The sequence below is a fragment of the Pinus tabuliformis genome, chromosome X (genome assembly GCF_031772625.1).
Source record: "Pinus tabuliformis cultivar Carrire ecotype Pingquan chromosome X, CPIR1, whole genome shotgun sequence".
Lineage (NCBI taxonomy): Eukaryota > Viridiplantae > Streptophyta > Pinopsida > Pinales > Pinaceae > Pinus > Pinus tabuliformis.
Genome location: NC_142308.1, coordinates 1,549,952,104 through 1,549,971,023, shown reverse-complemented (window position 1 = coordinate 1,549,971,023; position 18,920 = coordinate 1,549,952,104).

Genomic DNA, 18,920 nt, shown 5'->3' with positions numbered 1-18,920 from the left:
CAAAATCTCCTTGAACATAGTCATGAAAGTATTTCTTATCGGGTGTGGCATGGAATGAAGCCCCTGAATCTACCACCCAGGAATCAGTAATATTTTTGAAAGAAAGAATCAAAGCATCTTGTAACACCTCACCTGTCACATTTGCTTCATGATTGTTTTCTTGCTGTGCATCTCCTTCTTTTCCCTTCCGAGATCTACAGTCTTTCTTTAGGTGTCCTTTCTTTCCACATTTCCAGCACACTATCCCCGATCTGGACTTGGATCTGCCTTTCCTTGATTTACTACGATATCCTGAGCTCTTTCCTCTTTCCATTTTTCTTCCTCTAGACTCTGCACTCAAAGCATTTCCCGATGTCTCACGGGAGCTTTTCCGTCGCATTTCCTCGCTAAGGATAGCACCGACGACATCATCAAACTTTAAAGTACTAGATCCAGAAACGGAGTTACTAATGGACATTACCAAACCATTACAACTTTCTGGTAATGAGCACAAGAATAACAGAGCTCTAACTTCATCATCAAAGTTTACCCCTACAGAACTTAACTGACTTGTAACTGTATTAAAATCATTTAAATGGTTTGCAACAGATCCACCTTTCGACATATTCATATTAAATAACCGTTTCATAAGAAATACCTTGTTTGAGGCCGAGGGTTTTTCATATAGTTTCAACAACGTCTGCATCAAACCCTCTGTCGTGGTTTCCTTCGAAATGTTGAAGGTGACTGACGCATCAAGGCACAACCGTATTGTTCTGAGTTCCTTTCTATCGAGAAGGATCCATTCTTCGTCTTTCATACCCGTCGGCATCTTTGTTTTTCCGCCCAATGGTAGGTATAGATCTTTCTGATAAAGATAATCTTCCATCTGCATCTTCCACAGCGAGAAGTTTTGGCCGTTAAATTTCTCGACCCTAAACTTACCATCTTCCGCCATTGCTCCCACTCGAACCAGGAACCCTTCTTTCCTGCGAGTTTATCAGCCAAATAGACCTTCGGCTCTGATACCAGTTGTTAGAAAATTATATATTACGGAGCAATGGAACACATAAAATATTGCAGAAATATAAACACAGAAAACGCACAAAACAAGAGAGACACAGATATACGTGGTTCACCCAGTTTGGGCTACGTCCACCCTGAACAACCAGTCCTTCCTTTTTATTATCCAGCAAAATGAAGAGACACAACCTACAGCAAATCCGCTGTAATATCCTCTGTTTTCTCTCACAGTCTCACCTCTCGATTTCTCGCTCACAGAATACACATCTATCTCACAGCCTCAAAATACAATGCCCTCATACAAAGAGAGGGGTTGCCTTCTAGGGCAAAAAACCCTAAACTAAACATAAGTTCTACCGTCAGATCATCCGCCTAATGAACGGCCCAGATTGACTAGAAATTACTATACTTTTAGAAGGCAATTTTACAGTTGGTTTTAGCTTCGGGGGCGCTGCCCCAGAAACCCCCCGCCAGGTGGGGGCTCCCAAAGGTCGCAGCCGCCCCCCCCTGGACCCCCCCTGCAGCGAATATTTTACGGGCGGCGTTGCCGCCCCCATTTCGAACTGGGGTCCTATGTGGTGATACCTTTGAATATAGAAGATAACCAGGCTCCACACCCAACATAAAGCTCAAGGTTAATTGATGCATTACTGTTGATTATAATCATTCATATATATCTATAGCTATATATATATATATATATATATATATATAGATAGATATATATATATATATATATATATATATATATATATATATATATATATATATCTATATATATATATATATATATATATATATATAGATATAGATATATATATATATATATATATATATATATATATATATATATCTATCTATCTATCTATATATATATATATATATATATATATATATATATATATATATATATATATATATATATATATAGATATAGATATAGATATAGATATAGATATAGATATAGATATAGATATAGATATAGATATAGATATCTATGTATGTATTTGTGATATATTAAAATTTATTATGTATATCGTTTTATTCGTTGAAATGAAATAAATGTAAAATTGAATTGAAAATATAATAATAATAAAAAGATGAAATACCAAAATAGGTAAACAAAAATCAAAAGTAAAATACAATAAATTAAAATACAAAAAACAAAGAAATAAATTTATGAATAATGAAAAACTTGTTTAAATTTCTTTTCGAAAATCGTAGTTTTGCGAAGATTATTGACAAAATTATAAATATTAGTGTATATAGTAAAAATGTAATAGATTATAATGGTCTTAGTGGACGTTAATCATGATTACTATCATCAATATATTGTGTTTCCTATACTCAATTTGAGAGTGAGGGAAATGTTGTCATTCTATAGTTTTGAGGTTGAGGGAGTAAACACATAAGACAACATCAAAACCACTTTGGAAGCTGGGATATGGCTCTACTAGCTTCAAAGAAGGATCTCTCTATTTAATTTATCTTTGTTTTTATGTAAATTTTAGGCTAGCTATTGTTGTACCTATTTGTTTTGTTTGATTGTTTTGGTTGATTTGAGTGTTTTAATTCCATTGGGCTATGGAGTCTATAAACTAAACTGGAGTTTTGCATCAATTTTTGGAGGATTTCTCATAGGACAAGCTAGGTTGCACTCACTGGATCTTTTCAGAAATTAAATGGATGGTGGGATAACATAAGTGTAAGGTTCAGTAGAGACCAAAGAGTAATTACGAATTCCTTGATCTGGCTTAAGTGGAAAACATTAAGCTTAACAACAGCCAAAATAGGGCACTCTGAGTAACGAATCCTAGTTATCATAGTTTTTGTTGATTAATTCAGATATTCAGAATAATAGAGAAAAGAAAAAAAAGTGTTTAAACAAGCAAAAAGAAGAAACACATCACCATTAAGTAAACCACATGAATCCTGTGAATGGTCCTTTTATTATTGATCCTCCAGTGCTTGAAAATTACAATATGCAGAAGAAATTACATTTGGAAATCAACCCTTAATACTTCAAACAATGAAGTATTTAGAATGAAAATTTACAAAAAAGTCTTTACAAAATCGTTGTCAAACCAATAATGTATTATTAGCCTAATTACAAACTATATCATCTAATCCTAGCAGAATGATAGGCCATGAAGGCTGCTGAAGAGAACAGTGGGCTCGTTTTGATATTTTCGGTTGCTGAGTCATCTCGAAACAGTGTTGACATGCTGAAATAAACATTGTGCTAGCGGCTGCACTAGAAAAGCTTTTTACTACTCCTGAGATATCTTCCAATCTAGTAAATCAACTAATTCCTCCGATCTCTTTTCATCTGGCACTGTCAACTTTGTTACCCTGCGATAAATTTCATATACCTTGGTGTATTTAGAAAAAATTGGTTTTACGTAAAAATGTGTTTACCTCATTCTGCACATGGAAATCACTTCACATGGTCTCCAAGAATTCCTTTGCTGTCATACTCCCTTTAATTCCATTGAACATAACACTGCCTTTGGTCACTTCTTTCATGTTCAATATATAGTCTTCCTGAGTGATCAACTTTTCATTTATGACATAGTTACTGGGTAGTCCCTTTTGTATTAAGGCTTCAATCCTATTTGTAAATCTATTTACCTCCAACTCTAAGGTTTCACACCTTTCTGCCAACTGATCAATGATATTTCTCTTTGTCAAGACTTTATTGACTTCCAGAATGGTGGAAGTTCTATCAGTCACTCCTTCTTCCTCCACCTCATATATGGACTTTTACTTTAATAATTTAATTATATTGGCAGCTTCTGTTGGCATGTCTCCCAGCTTCTCCCTTCCTTGCACACTATTTTATGTTGCCTCCTCTATTAGCTATTTCTACTCAAATATGATTTGGATGGAAGGCCAAATATCATTCATAGATTCTAATATGTTCATCCAAATAGTTTCCTTGGCTTGGGTGAAGGTTTGGCCAATTGAAGTGTCTCTCTCTACCTGGAATAACTTTTCCAATAGTCTTTGGGATTTCTCCAATTCAGTAGTCTGACCACCTTCATCTTTGGCCTTTTGGACTTCCAAAGCTTTGAGTTTTCCCTGAAAAGTCTTAATTTCCTTTGACTATACTAACATATTTTGAAGTGTCTGTGTAACCTATTCACCATTGGGAGTCTAATTTCAATAAGTACTTGTAGTGGTTTCTCTTGTTGATGATAGTTAAAAAAGAGGTACAACAACTAAGGGGACAATGGCCATCTTTAGACTGTCTTCCTTCTCCTTTATTAGTTTCTCCAACTCTGCCTCCATTTTCCTAATATATATATTTCGGTCTATGATCAACTTCACCATATCTGCTTTTTGTGCTTCACCCTCTTCAATGACCTTGGTCATTGGATCTTCTGTGGCTAGCCGTTTGAGTTGTTTCCTCAATGCTACAATGTCCAAATTCTTCTTTCTAATAATCTCCTCAGCAACATTAACATCTTTAGGGTCATACCGTATCTTGATCACCAAGTCTTCCAAAAACTTGATCCTGTTATCTTTGGCTAAGGAGGAGAATATCTTTATCTTTATCATTGATTTTACATTTGCAAAAGAAACCTATAATTTGGATAAGGGCATGGCAGTGTTATTCAGAGTGGAGGATATCATCTCACCAATTTTCTTGTGCATCTCCATTTGATCAATGGGATGTATGTCCTTTGTGCTGAATTCAAAGGTGGTGCTCTTGTAGTCTGCTACTAATTTGGGTTGTGGAATCTAGGCCTCAAGAAAGGCCATCTACATTTTACCATGCTTTCTATCAAATACTGAAAACAATCTGCTTTGTGAGCTAGAAGTATGCTTCTGGAATTCGTTATAAGTGTCGTTTTTTAGAATTTCATTCCTGAGCTTTATCTCCCTGTACCTATCAAAAATTGTATTTTCCTTATCTGTTTGGACAATTTATGATTCCAACTTAGTATCTCTATGAACTTGTGAAGATGAAGGTTCGGAAGAAGATGTAGTGAACTTGGTGGTTGCAGGTGATGAATCTATGATGATAATGGCTGCCTAGTCTTTAGTTTCTTTCTCTACTTATGGTCTGTGAGTTACCTTGGGTCTCTTTCTACAACTGATTCTGAATTATCTGGCTTCACTTCTAGTAGTCAATGACGATCCTTCTTCATTCTTCCTTTTGCGTGATTTTTCCTGAGGAACAAGGGTCTGCAAACTAGAAGTAGAAACAAGTCGTTCTTCAACCTCCTACAAGGTATTTTCAACCCACTCCAACTAATTGGCATAATGCTCTATGTCTTGTCTTGAAGTGTCAATGTAAGGAGTGTTCTTGTTTTCCACTCTGAGCTTTGAGATGATTCCACAAGGGTCATAAGATCATGTGAATCTCCAGCTAAACTTTGTCTCCTTCAATATTTTATCTTCCTCCTCACCTGTTGTCCTTGTGTTGCACACAAATAGGCCCACCTGTGCTTTTATTCTAAATTATGCCTTCTTCTTGGCCACTACAAAGTGGATGTCATTTGAGTTCAACATCTTCTTAATATACTCCAGAGAAAAGATCCTCATTGGGAGGTACTTTGGGAGTTTATAGGGGGCTAGTTCACATCCATAGACTCTAATCTCTATGTAGTTTTGATATAGATACCAATCATCGGTCTTTGCTTAGTCTGAGAGATGCAGAATTCTCTTGATTTCCTCACTAATTCTGGGTTGTACTACACTATTGAGAATGTTCATGGCTGGATGAACAAAGTCTTCAATGAATTGCTTGTATGTGAATTCTTGTTATTCTTTCATGACCAATGAGGTCCAAAAGATCATTGGTTTCTAGTTCCCTGCATCATCCAACTTCTACAATGAAAAACTGAACTTTTCTACTTGATAATAGATGATGATGTAAATCAAAATAGATGTGTAATTGAACACCTTCTCTGTAGGAAATTTAATAAATTTCTCATGAATATTGTTAACCAATAATTGACTGAAATTGAAAATCATAGAGGGATTTCTGTCTGTGGAAAATGTGGAGAGGAATCCTAATATGGGCTCATCTACCCATTGATCAGAATGATAACCTAAAATGTAAGAAATGATGGAAATAATTTTCTTGGCCTGATCAGGAAAAATGGAAGAAGGATATGGAGGATCCTTCTCGGGCAAATGGGCATTCTATGGCAAAAAAATCTCGAAAATTCTAGCTATGGTGGCAAAGTCCAGCTTCTGATAAAGCTGGGTGAGGGATTTTCGGGAGAAAGGGGTATCATTTTCCACATTGGGGGTCAACATCATTTGGTCAATGGATTTGTTTGTAATGGTGAAAAGAATGTCAGGTGTAGGGGAAATTCTGGCTCTTTGGGCAGGGACATAACAAGCTTGGCATCTTCTAGTAAATTCTAGGGTTGGCAATGTCAAGGGGAAAATATAATGGGGGAGGTTAGACTCCCAGAGCCCAATCTCATTTGTCTTGTCTATGTGCTTATCCTCTAGCCAGCAATATAGTTCCAAAAAATCACAGTCACACTGAGTGTCATTGATTATGTAATCTCTATCCGCTAATGGTATATGATCCAAATCTATGGAAGGGGGAATTAAAGGGTTAATGGTCTTATCCTGGGTTTTAATCTTAGGAGGCATGACTGTAAATAATCTATGAATTAGATGAATTTGTAGAGGAGGTTTACTGAGGTCAGAAAAATAAAAAACTATCAGGTGAAAATGGAAGAAAGTCAATTTCTGTTGCAGTCTGTCTGCAAGAATGTTCTGATGGAGATCACTGTTAGAAACTATGAACAACAGAAAAAATTAGGAGTGAAAAAGTGGGAGAATGAGAGGCTCAGAGGGATTTTTTACACTATGACAAATTTCTGTTGGAAATGGTGTGGGATCGTCACTAAATGGTTACCTGGGAAAATTGAAATAAATGATGAATGGGTATGTGGCCGGCAACACATTCAATTGGCCCAATGGTCATGCCATGTGGTGGGCGGTGAGTAGTGGAGGAAAAGTTGTGGGGCACAGCAGGAATGGATAAGGGATAGGTGGTTTCCGGAGGGGTTGGTGGGTAGTAAGTGGCATCAGTTAGGGGGGTGTGAAATCACCACAACGTGCCATGTAAGGGGTAGGACCCGGCGGGAGGAACTAGCTTCCCGACCCCACCCCCCAAATGGCCAAGGTATAATGCAAACAGGGTGTCGAGAAAGAATGAGCTTCGTGGATGAAGAAATGGATCAGATCCTGAGGTGCTCAAAGCCGCTAACCTTTAATCATAAACGACAAACAAAATTTTTCCACTTGCGCTTTGTTATTTCTTTTCGAACTTAGGATAAGGAAAAAATGTAATTTATAAAACACTTTTATCCCAATGCGCATTTTTCTACCTTGAACTTAGGATAAGGGACGAAAAATGAAACATTTCGAAATATCTTTATCCCATCATGCATATCCTCACCATTCATGATATCCTCAAACTTAGGAAAAAAAATTGTATATACAAATATTTCCTAAATCCCCTAATCTACCTACCCTTGGCTAGACTAGCACTTTTTTATTTGTTTCTCTAGGGTGCACTTAGACTAGCACGCCCATTTTTATTTTCTTTAATGCAGAATGAAAAACTATCTAACCTATTCATTATTTATCCTATTGAGCCATATTAAATAATTGGGTCATGGTGATTTTCTACCAAACTAATTATTTACCCAAATTAAACTATTGGATAAACCTTTATTCTCTATCTAATTTATAGAAATTTAAAGGAGTTTAATCATGATTAAACTACATCTAGTGATTGTGGCATTTTGAACTAGCTGCACACAACTTTATTTTACAGTAACGAAGCAAAACTAAGTATGAGTAGTGGAATTTAGACTTGCAACACTTTTAGGATTATTCTTTTTTTATTTTCTTTCCTTTGGTGGGGTTCAATCTTGCTTCCTTTTCAATATTTTTGTTTTTTTCCTTATTTTTCTTATTTGGAAATCATTCACAGATTGAAAAATATTTGCAAAATAGGATTCCTTAGATATAAGACTCAATTACCTTGAGATCCTATAAATTATAGGACCCTAAGAGTGGCTCCTACTGGGGATGGCACTCTCCCTGTGAGGTGCCAAGAACATGTGATCAGTAGCCTTGAGTTGTTATTTCAACAACATCCACCTCTGATTTCCTTATTGCAGTACTTATGGTAACTCATCAATAGAAGCTCATGGCCTTCTCTACGGGCTTCAAATTCTTCTAATAGGTCACCCAATACAAACAATAAGGACAATGGTATTTACAATGAGAAATGTCAAGAAAATATATATTGATAAGAAAAATAGTGTTTGAGCATACTACCATTGACAGTTCCACCAGGTAATTCTATCATATCCAAATTTCTAATAAAAAATGCATTATTCCCTCTAAAAGCATAAATGACATAAGGCCCCATCCATAAACTGACAGATTTTCCATGCTTCCCTTTATCCTCTCTTCTTGAATCCCACTTCAAAACTTTATCACGAATGGTGAAATCATCTGCCTTTGTCCTTTTGTCAAAAAGCTCGACTTGATCCTTGTTGTAAACTTCATCCCTAGATTTTTACAGCTAGATTGTCTAGTGGATCCTCCTTTGAATATCATTTGGCTTAGCTTGCGATTCCTGAATTAACTTCATGACTAGAACTCCAAAATATGATGGAAAAATAACATCCATTCCATAAACCAATTGGTATGGTCACATGCCAATTGATTTCTTTGTGGTGATCCTATCAGCCCAAAGTGCATTTATGAGTTTGTTATGCCATGACTTTTTGTTTTCTGCTAATAGCTTCTTGATAATATTTACCAGAGTTTTGTTTGAAGATTCAACCAACCCATTACCCTATGGGTAATAATAAATTAAATGCCACAAAGTAATATGGTATTTATTGCAGAAATCTATCATTTTCTTAGACCTAAAGGTTGCATCATTTTCTGTAATAAGCTTGTTTGGGAAACCAATGTAGGTTCTAATCCCGTACAGAAATTACCTGCATACTAATTCTAAAACACAGAAAATAAACAATGTGAGAGTGTAACACATAAAACACATATACACAGAGATTTTCCCCTGGATCCCAAAACCGGGACTACCAGTATGATTTTCCATTATGTTCCTTTCGATGTTACAATACATATTTATACATGTTGAAGCATCCAATACCATGGACCAAAAACCATTGCGTCCAAAACCATCGACCAAAAACCACCGCGTCCAAAACCATGTGCGAAAATCATGCACGAAATCATAGGTAGGTCCCCAACCTAATGTAGTGTACAAAAAAAAAAATCCAGGTCACTGCCCCAGAGCCCATAGAGGGGCGTTACCTACACCGCTCAAACCCCCTATGACCCCCCCCCCCCCCCCCACTACGCAATTGGCGCAACGAAGGGGGGGCTCCGTCCCCCCTGTAATCCCCAGGTTAACTACGTGGGCTAGTCGTGGAAAGAATATAACACAACCCAACATTCTCCCACTTATTTTTTTCTTTCCACAGGGGGCCACAAGAGAGCTTAGTCATTTATCCAGCCCTCCAATGCCCATTGTTTCTCTAGACCAAGAGAACTTCTCAGAGCTCATATATTTTTTCAATGTATCTGCAGTATTCTTCAAAGTGTCCACCTTTACTAGCAACACATTTTTTTCTTCTATCATATCCCTCACAAAGTGATACTAAACATCAGTGTGCTTTGTCTTTGAATGATATGCATGGTTCTTTGCCAAGAAAATTGCACTTTGGCTATCACAGTCTATCCTTATAACTCCCTGTACTAACCCCATACCTGAACGCAATCTCTGTAACCAAACTGCTTCCTTGCTTGCATGAGTGGCTACCATGTATTCTGCCTCTCTAATTGACAGTGCCACTACAGATTGTTTCTTACTCATCCAATTGACTACACCTCCAAATAGGTTAAACACATACCTACTTGTAGATCTTCTCTGATGCAGATCTCTAGCCTAGTCTGTATCAACAAAGCCACGAATATCCAACACTCCGTCCAATCCTAGTCTTCCTTGGTAGCACAAACAATAATCACTAGTGCCACAAAAATACCTGAAAACCCGCTTCATTGTTGTCTAGTGCTCCTTCCCTAGTTTTGACATAAACTTGCTCAATACTCCCACTGCATGTGCAATGTCTTGTCTAGTACAAGCCATTGCATACATTAGGCTACCCAATGCACTTGCATATGGAACACGAGACATGTCCTCTTCCTCTTCTTGTGTCTTGGGAAACTGTTCAGTAGATAACTTCACACCTACAAGAATAGGAACCTTCACTGGTTTACTATCCTGCATATTAAACCTCTGTAGTATTATCTTGACATACTTCCTCTAGTTTAACCAAAGCTTCCTCTTTTCCCAATCTCTTTTAATTTCCATGCCCAAAATATAGTTTGCAGCACTAAGATCTTTCATGTCGAATTTGGAGGACAATTGAGTCTTCAAATCCTGGATAATTTCATTTTCATTTCCAACCAGCAACATATCATCCACATATAAGACCAAATAAATAACTCGGTCACCAATGAATTTAAAATACACACAGTGATCTACTTTGCTTCTGGTGAAGCCAAGTTCCCATATAAATTTATCAAATTTCTGATACCACATCCTTGGTCACCATTTTAACCCATACAGAGACTTCTTTAACTTGCATACTAGTTCTTTCTTACCCTTCACTACAAAGACTTCAGGTTGCTTCATGTAGATATCCTCTTCCAGATCCCTGTGAAGAAATGTTTTCTTCACATCCATCTGTTCTACCTCAAAATCAAAAGCAACAACAACAGATAAAAGTAATCTAATAGAAGCTACCTTGGTAACATAAGAAAAAATATCGCCAAAATCAATTCCTAGCACCTCGGAATAACCTTTTTCTACCAGGCGAGCTTTGTATTTCTCCACCTTTCCTTCTGTATTTGTCTTCTTCTTGAACACCCATTTGCTGCGAATGGGTTTCCTTCTAGCCGGAAACACCACTAGATCCCAAGCCTCATTTTTGTGCAAAGATGCCATTTCATCAAATATGGCCTCTTTCCAAAGTTTTCCATCCTCTGAATCTACTGCTTCCTTCACAGTTCTGGGATCATCATCAGTAATAGATAAAGCAAAATTTGAATAGAAAGAAAATGGACTATACCTTTTTGGATGCCCTCTTTCTTGAACTGATCTTCTCACACCTGGAGTTTGTGGATTTTCATCTTCTGATTCCTCCTTTGCTATAGACTCTGATTCTTCGTCCTTAAGCTCAAACTCTATCTTCTTAGGTTCCTTTGGTTGGACTTCATGTTTAATAACATCTCTTACCTCTCCGAACACCACATCTAGACTATACACAACCTTCCTTGTTACTGGGTTCCAAAGCTTATAACCCTTTAAACCATCCTTAGACCCAATAAAGATGCACTTTTTAGGTTTACTATCCAAGTTGGTTCTTTTCTCCTTTGGAACATGTACATATGAATCACATCCAAATACCCTCATATGTGAAAGAGAGGATTTCTTACCAGTCCATACCTCTTTTGCAGTCTTATCCTCCGATGCTGATGAAGGTGATCTGTTGACCAGGTAACATGTTATCTCTGCCGCCTCTACCCAGAATTCCTATCCAAACTCGACACCACTAAGCATGCTTCTTGCCCTTTCCATCAACGTCTTGTTCATTCGTTCTGCAACTCCATTTTTCTCAGGTGTGTATGGAGTAGTCTTCTGCTATGCTATGCCACACTTCTTACAGAATTCTTCAAATTCCTTACTGTAAAACTCTCCACCGTTATCTGTCCTCAACATCTTTATCTTCTTCTCTATCTGGTTTTCCTCCAGAGCTGTAAATTCTTTAAACTTGTCAAAGACTTGAGGTTTCTTCTTAAGGAAATATATCCATGTATTCCTTGAGAAGTCATCTATAAATGGTACATAGTACACAGACTTACCTAGTGATGGAACCTTCACAAGTCCAAACACATCACTGTGCACAAGCTCTAATATTTGTTTTTCCCTCTTACCACCAGAGGGTAAACTCACCCAATTGTGTTTCCCATATACACAAATTTCATAGAAATCAAAATCCAGAGAACTATTACTCATATCTTCTACTATAATTTTACCATGAAGTATTCAAAGGCCCTTCTCTCCAATATGTCCAAGACTTTGATGCCACAACATGGTCTTCTCTCTAGAGACCACTAGATTTTTTGCTCCACTTTCAGGAAACACAAAACTGTTGCACCCATCAACAACAATGCTACCTTACTGCTTGTACAGAGTTCCAATCCAAACCCCCCTCATCAATACGAGTGCCCCCTAAACCATCTTGCAGGTATCCTTCTCAAACACTGTTTATACACCTGCATCATCCATCTTTCTTACAGAAATCAGATTTCTGGCTAATGCAGGAATATGGAGAACACACAGAAGTGTTCTAACCCTTCCACCTTGCAACTTCAACATTACTTTTATGTGACCAATGATTCTAGTCTTCCTGCCATCCCCCAAGAATGCATCACCACCATCATATTTCTCATACTCAAAGAACCACTCTCTATGGGTAGTGAAGTGAAAGGATGCACCTGAGTCAATCAACCATGCCTCATGATCTACATGTGTACTTCAAGAAGACAAGTACACATCCCCACCTTCATATGAGGTGGTTTTCGCCTCTGCAGAAGGAGCATCATCAAATACCTTTCCTTTGTTAGAAACTTTATATTGACGGTCCCTTTTGTAGTGCCCTTCCTTTCCGAATTTCCAGCACACCACCTTTATAGGTTTTCCTGGAGATTTAGATATCCCTCTAGATGTAGATCTGCCACTCGATGACTTATTTTTGTTTCTATTTTTGGACGTCCTCATACACACAAGGTGTCAACATTCTGGATCTACATGTTTTTCTATCTCATCTCCTCCGTCAGCAAGGATGAGACTATTTCGTCAAACTGCAAGGCAGTTGCATTGCTACCTATTGCAATAACCAGATTATCCCATGAATCTAGTAGAGAAAAAAACAAACTGATGCACTTAGCTTCATCTGAAATTTTAATATCAACAGATTATAACTGACTTACCACAGTATTAAATGTGTTCAAATTCTCTGTCATCGAGTCTCCATCTTTCATCCTCAGGTTATATAGATTTTTCCGTAGGAACAGTTTATTCACCAGAGACTTAGATTGGTACAAAGTCCCTAACTTGTCCCACAAAGCCTTAGTTGTAGCTTCCCCTGATATGTTCAAAATACTGAATCTGAGACACACAATCATATTGTGTTCTTTGCCTTCCGATCCAACTTCTTCCATTCTTCATCAGACACTCCCGTTGGTTTAATACCCGAATCCACCACGACCCACTAATATTTATCCACCGACAGATCCTCCATCTTGAGTTTCTACAACTCAAAACTCTGACCATTAAATTTCTTGATGTCTATCTTTCCACTGCTCGCCATCTTCTTGCACCACCAGAATCGATCCCACAGATCTCCCACTGAAAAAGGTCTACCACAGGCCCGAGCAAAACCCCTCAACAACAAAGGTGTCCCCTTGAAGCCAAAACAATTCCGATTCCAAATGTAGGTTTTAACCCCTTACAAAAATTACCTGCATATGAATTCTAAAAGACACAAAATAAACAATGTGAGAGCATAACACATAAAACACATATACACAGAGATTTTCCCCTGGATCCAAAAATTGGAACTACCAGCTTGATTTTTCATTATGTTCCTTTCAATGTTACAATATATAACTATACATGACGAAGCATCCAACACCATGGATCGAAAACCATCGCGTCCAAAACCATGTCCAAAAATCATGCACAAAACCATAGGTAGGTTTGCCCAACTTAATATAGGTTCCAAAAAATACAAAATTTTCCAGGGCACTGCCCTGGACGCCATAGAGGGTGCTTACCTGCACCCCTTGAACCCCTTGTGACCCCCCCACTATGCAATTAATGCAACAAAGGGGGGGCTTCACCCCCCCCTAATCCCCTAGTTAGCTACGTCGGCTAGTCGTGGAAAGAATATAGTTGGTTTCTAATAATTTGATGATCACAACATCTGCGGCTAGTCTAGAAGGAGTGGCCTTAATCCATTTCGTGAAGTGGTCAGTAGCGGTAAGGATAAATTTTATGTTGAGAAGAGGACAGAGGATGAATTTCTCCAATGAAATCCAATCCGCACTACTGGAAAGGGCTTTTAGCAGAAATGGGCTTCAAAGGTAAAGGAAAAAGTTTTTTTTTTCCCTCAAAGATTTGACTCTTGTGGTAAGAGGTTACCCTCTTATGAACATCTAGAAAAAGTGTAGGTCAGTAAAAACAACCTCTAAGGAACTTATTGGCAGTGGTTTTCCAATACAGATGGCCACCATAGTCACCTTCATGGAATTCCTGCATTGTTCTTTCTGCATCATCACTCAATAGATAGTTTAGTAGAATACCACCAGCATCTTTCCAATACAAAGCATTTTCTATGATGCAAAATTTGACTACTTTTAGCTTTAGAAATCTAGCCATTGTCTTTGTTAGACTAGGAGGAGAATTTAAATTAAATAAAACATAAGTAAGTTCTGCATACCAGGGTGAGGTCATGAAAGCCTCATCTAGTTGTGGAGACACTTGTTCCTCTTTATCATCCAATTTGGCTACAAAGTTGATATCCAAAGCATTAAAATTAGATTTATCCATTAGTTTGGCTAATCCATGTCCTTTGATGGGTTGGTTGGCTTGATTTCCATGTCATATTCCAGAATGATGGCAATCCATTTGCCTCTCTTGCCATCTGGTCCATTCTATGTCAAGATATCTTTAACGATAGCATTTGGTATTTGGCACATAAGAAATAATATGAGAATGAATAATATATACTCTAAAATATTTAATTTCTTTTATCAATGAAAAGGCATGCTTTTCCATTCTGTTGTACTTGAGTGTAGAATCCCTTAAAGCCTTGCTAAACAAAGCAATGGGTTGTTCATATCCATCACCATTTTTTTGCAAAAGGATACCTGGAACAATATGTTTAGAAGAAAACAAAAAGATTATAAAGTCTTTAGTAAAATATGGACTAATAAGGACTAGTGCCTTGGTTAATTTCAGTTTAACCTGGCTAAATGATTTCCTAGCTTCAAGGTTCCACCTAATTTTAGAATCTCGTTTTATTATGTTTGTGATATTTCCAAGAAGTTCTGCAAGGTCAGGGATAAATCTCCTCATGAAGTTTATTCTCCCAATGAATGATTGAGGTTCTTTAATATTTATTGGGTGACTTATTTTTAGAATAGCTTCAATACTTTTAGGATCAATATTAATACCTTCCTTTGATATAATGTGGCCAAGAAGTTTTCCTTCTTTAAGGCCAAACATTATTTTCTTAGGATTTAATGAGATCCCAAAGTTTCTATAATTTTTAAAAACTCTTCTTAGGTGCACGAGATGTTCTTCATCAGATTTAGAATATATAGTTATGTCATCTAGATAGATCACAATAAACCTTCCAATTTCATCAGAAAAAGAAATATTGATTTCTCTTTGAAATGTGGCCCCAACATTCATTAATCGAAAAGGCATCTTCACATACATGAAGGTACCCCATCGAGTGGTAAAGGCTGTTTTGTCATGATCCTCTAGATGAAATAAGACTTGATTATAATCCGAGAATCCATCTAATAAGGAAATCCTAGAAGATCCAACTACATTTTGTAGAATATGATCCATTTTAGGTAAGGGATGGTCGTCTTTTAGGGAAACTTTGTTTAGGTTTCTGAAATCTATACACCATCTGATTTCCCCTGTTTTCTTTCTAGTTGGCACAATGTTGGAAACCCACTTAGAGTACCTAAGAGGAACTATGGTTTTGGAATTATACATTCTTTTGATTTCTTTCTTAATTAAAGGCATCAGAACTAGATTTATTATGCAAAGTTTTTGTTTAAAGGGTTTCTAATCCTCCTTAATTGGAATTTTGTGTTGTATAATTTTTGTGTCATATGTTTTAAGACCTTCATAGATCCACACAAAAACATAACTAAATTCCTTGAATACAGTAATATATCTTTGTTTTTCAGTTGCTGGGATTGATTTAGACAGTTTTATGATTTTGGGGTCTTTTTTAGTACCTAAATTACAATCTTCAACTGCTATTCCTGAGGGCTCAATCTTAGGATTTTTACCCACATCATTGAAATCAAATAAATCTTCTAGTGGAGCTAGACCTTTAGGCAGAACATTATCTTTAAGCTGGAGTGTTTCAAACTCTTCTTTTTGTGGGTCTATTTCAAGCAATTCTAATTTATTTACAACTTTATCTAAGTGTGTATTTTCATCTAACTTATCTAGTTGGCTTTCTCGATCAGGATGTTCAACAATTTGGTTATCTACTTCAGATTCCAAATCAATATTGTCATCTTGAAATTCATCTTTTGATTACAGTAAACTTTCAATATGTTTATCATTTCCAAACACCTGCCAATACCTTATGTTATCATGCACAGTTGGTCGGTGCCTTACGTCCAGTACATATTGTTGATTAGGATAAGTAATTTTGCATGAGCTAGCTGAAAAAGCTAGATTGTTTGGAATGATGTTTGGTTTTAGAGTAATTGGAGATCATATTCAAGAAAACTCTCTAGGAAGTCGAGCACAACATTTATGTATTCTCTCATCCTAGGATGCTTATCTAAATATTCTCCTTTAATTTGTTTAATAATTAGTTTAGCATCCGCTTGAATGGAGATTCTTTTAGCACCTAACTTTTTTAACAACTACAATCCTAAAATGAGGGCTTCATACTCTTGTATGTTATTAGTACATTGAAAATTAAGCCTGTATGAGTGACCTTCAACATGATTATTTCCTTTGTTCGCTTCCCAAATTCCTGTTGCAGAGCCATATTTGCTACATAAGCCATCAAAAATCATGTTCCAAAGAGGTTCAGGGGGAGTATTCAGTTCTATTGTTTGTGTTTTGGTTGGGTCTGTTTTAGAAATTTCAGTTTCATCATTGATTACTTGATTGTTGACATCCCCATCTTTTTAAAGAATAAAAGAATCCAAATCTAAATGAACAGAATAAAGTGGATAGTTTTGAGGTCTTTCTTGACAACTCACCATGAATTTCATTAAAGTCTCCCTATATAGTCTTCTTTGCTGCTAAAAAACTAGTTTGGTAGAAAAGGTCATGTTCATTTGTAGGGTACCCTGTAATTTTTCTCCCCATGAGTGTGACAACAACATATCATACTTAGGGGGAATTTCGGTAACCACTATGTCCATTACTAAATTTTTAGCAGGGATTTGGGCTAAAGTGACACATAGGTCTTTGATAAGACTTGAGCATCTTACTTTGTTGGAATCAAAGGAGTACAAGTCTTTGTAGGGTCTAGTAATGTCAAGTTCTAATTTCTCCATCACAACTTTAGGTATTAAATTGTGGGATGCACCTGAATCTAACATAGCATTGTGGAGAATCTTGTCATGAATATTCAGGCTAACATAGAATGGAGGAACTCCTCCTTCCTGTGGTTTACCCACAACTTCTAGTCCAAATAAGAGTCCAGGTTGGTCATCATTCAAATTTACAGAGTCATTGTTTTCCCCAATGTGTAAGGATTTAATTAGTTAGGGTCTGTACATATTTTTACTCATTAACTCTGTGAGAGGAATGGGGATTTTCAATTTTTCCAGTTCATTCTCAATGTTGAATGATGTTTGAATCTTAATTGAATTGGGAGGTTCAGATTCTTCTATGATTTTTTTTTTCATAGGCTTTTTTTGTTGACTGGTGGTTTGGGTATCTATTTGATTATTTTTAGAAACACTGTCACCAACCTTTTTGACATGGATTTCTACCTTTTTCTTACCATAATTATACACAATTTTCTTAGGAAGCCTATCTATAGTTTTTCTAATTTCATTTTCAGATGACATTTTAGTAGGATTATCTAATTTTTTGGCATTGAAAGTTTATAAATTATTTTTTATCCGAAGGTTGTACTCCCTATCGACTTCCATTATAGCATTCTGAAACCCTTGTTTATTTTCATCTGACTCTTTGGAATCCAATTCAGTTTGGGCTAGGAGAAAAATTTCTAACTCCTCTTGAGTGAGGAGAACTGCTTCATCATCGCTTATTCCCATCAAAATTATTTTATTATCATCTAAATCTTCCACAATATTCCCATCATCACCAGTGTAATTTTCCTGAAAAGGAGGTCAAACCTACTAGTCTGGACCTTTTTGTTCTATTTGTTTAATTTGGGGAACATTCCTTCTAAAGTTTTGGTTTCTAGTTTGAGGGGAATTTTGGTTCTCTCTTACTTGAGTTTGGTCATTAATGTTCACTCTTTTCATCATCTGATTCACTACTCTCACTAACTTATCAATTTTAGGATCAACAATAGAAGTAGAAGGTTCTCCTTTTATGGTAGCTCTGCATTCAGACTTCAGTTTGGCTTTCTTGGCCAAGATATTAGCTTCAACCTTAATTGTATATGATTGCATTTCTTCCAAAGTTGTCAGGTCTCTATCTCTAAGTTGATATTCCATATCTACATCGAAACCATCTAGGAAATAAATTAGAGCAATGCCAAGGGAGGGCTTGATGTCTTATGGAATGGCATTGTAAACAATATTGAACAATTCACAATATTCTTCCACACTTTCATTGGGATTTCTTTTCAGCCTTGTATATTCATTTAGGAGTTGAGGTAGATTTTTCCTTATATCCCATCTAGCTAAAAAGGTTTGATGGAAAGCATCAAGGTTGGCTATACTTCGTACAGGAAAACCCCTAAACCATTTCTTGCCATCACCTCCTAAACTTTGGGAAAACAATCTCATTTTAACATAAGCTTCATCTACTTCTTGGAGGTCAAACGCATCATTCATCATATCCACATGATGTTGAG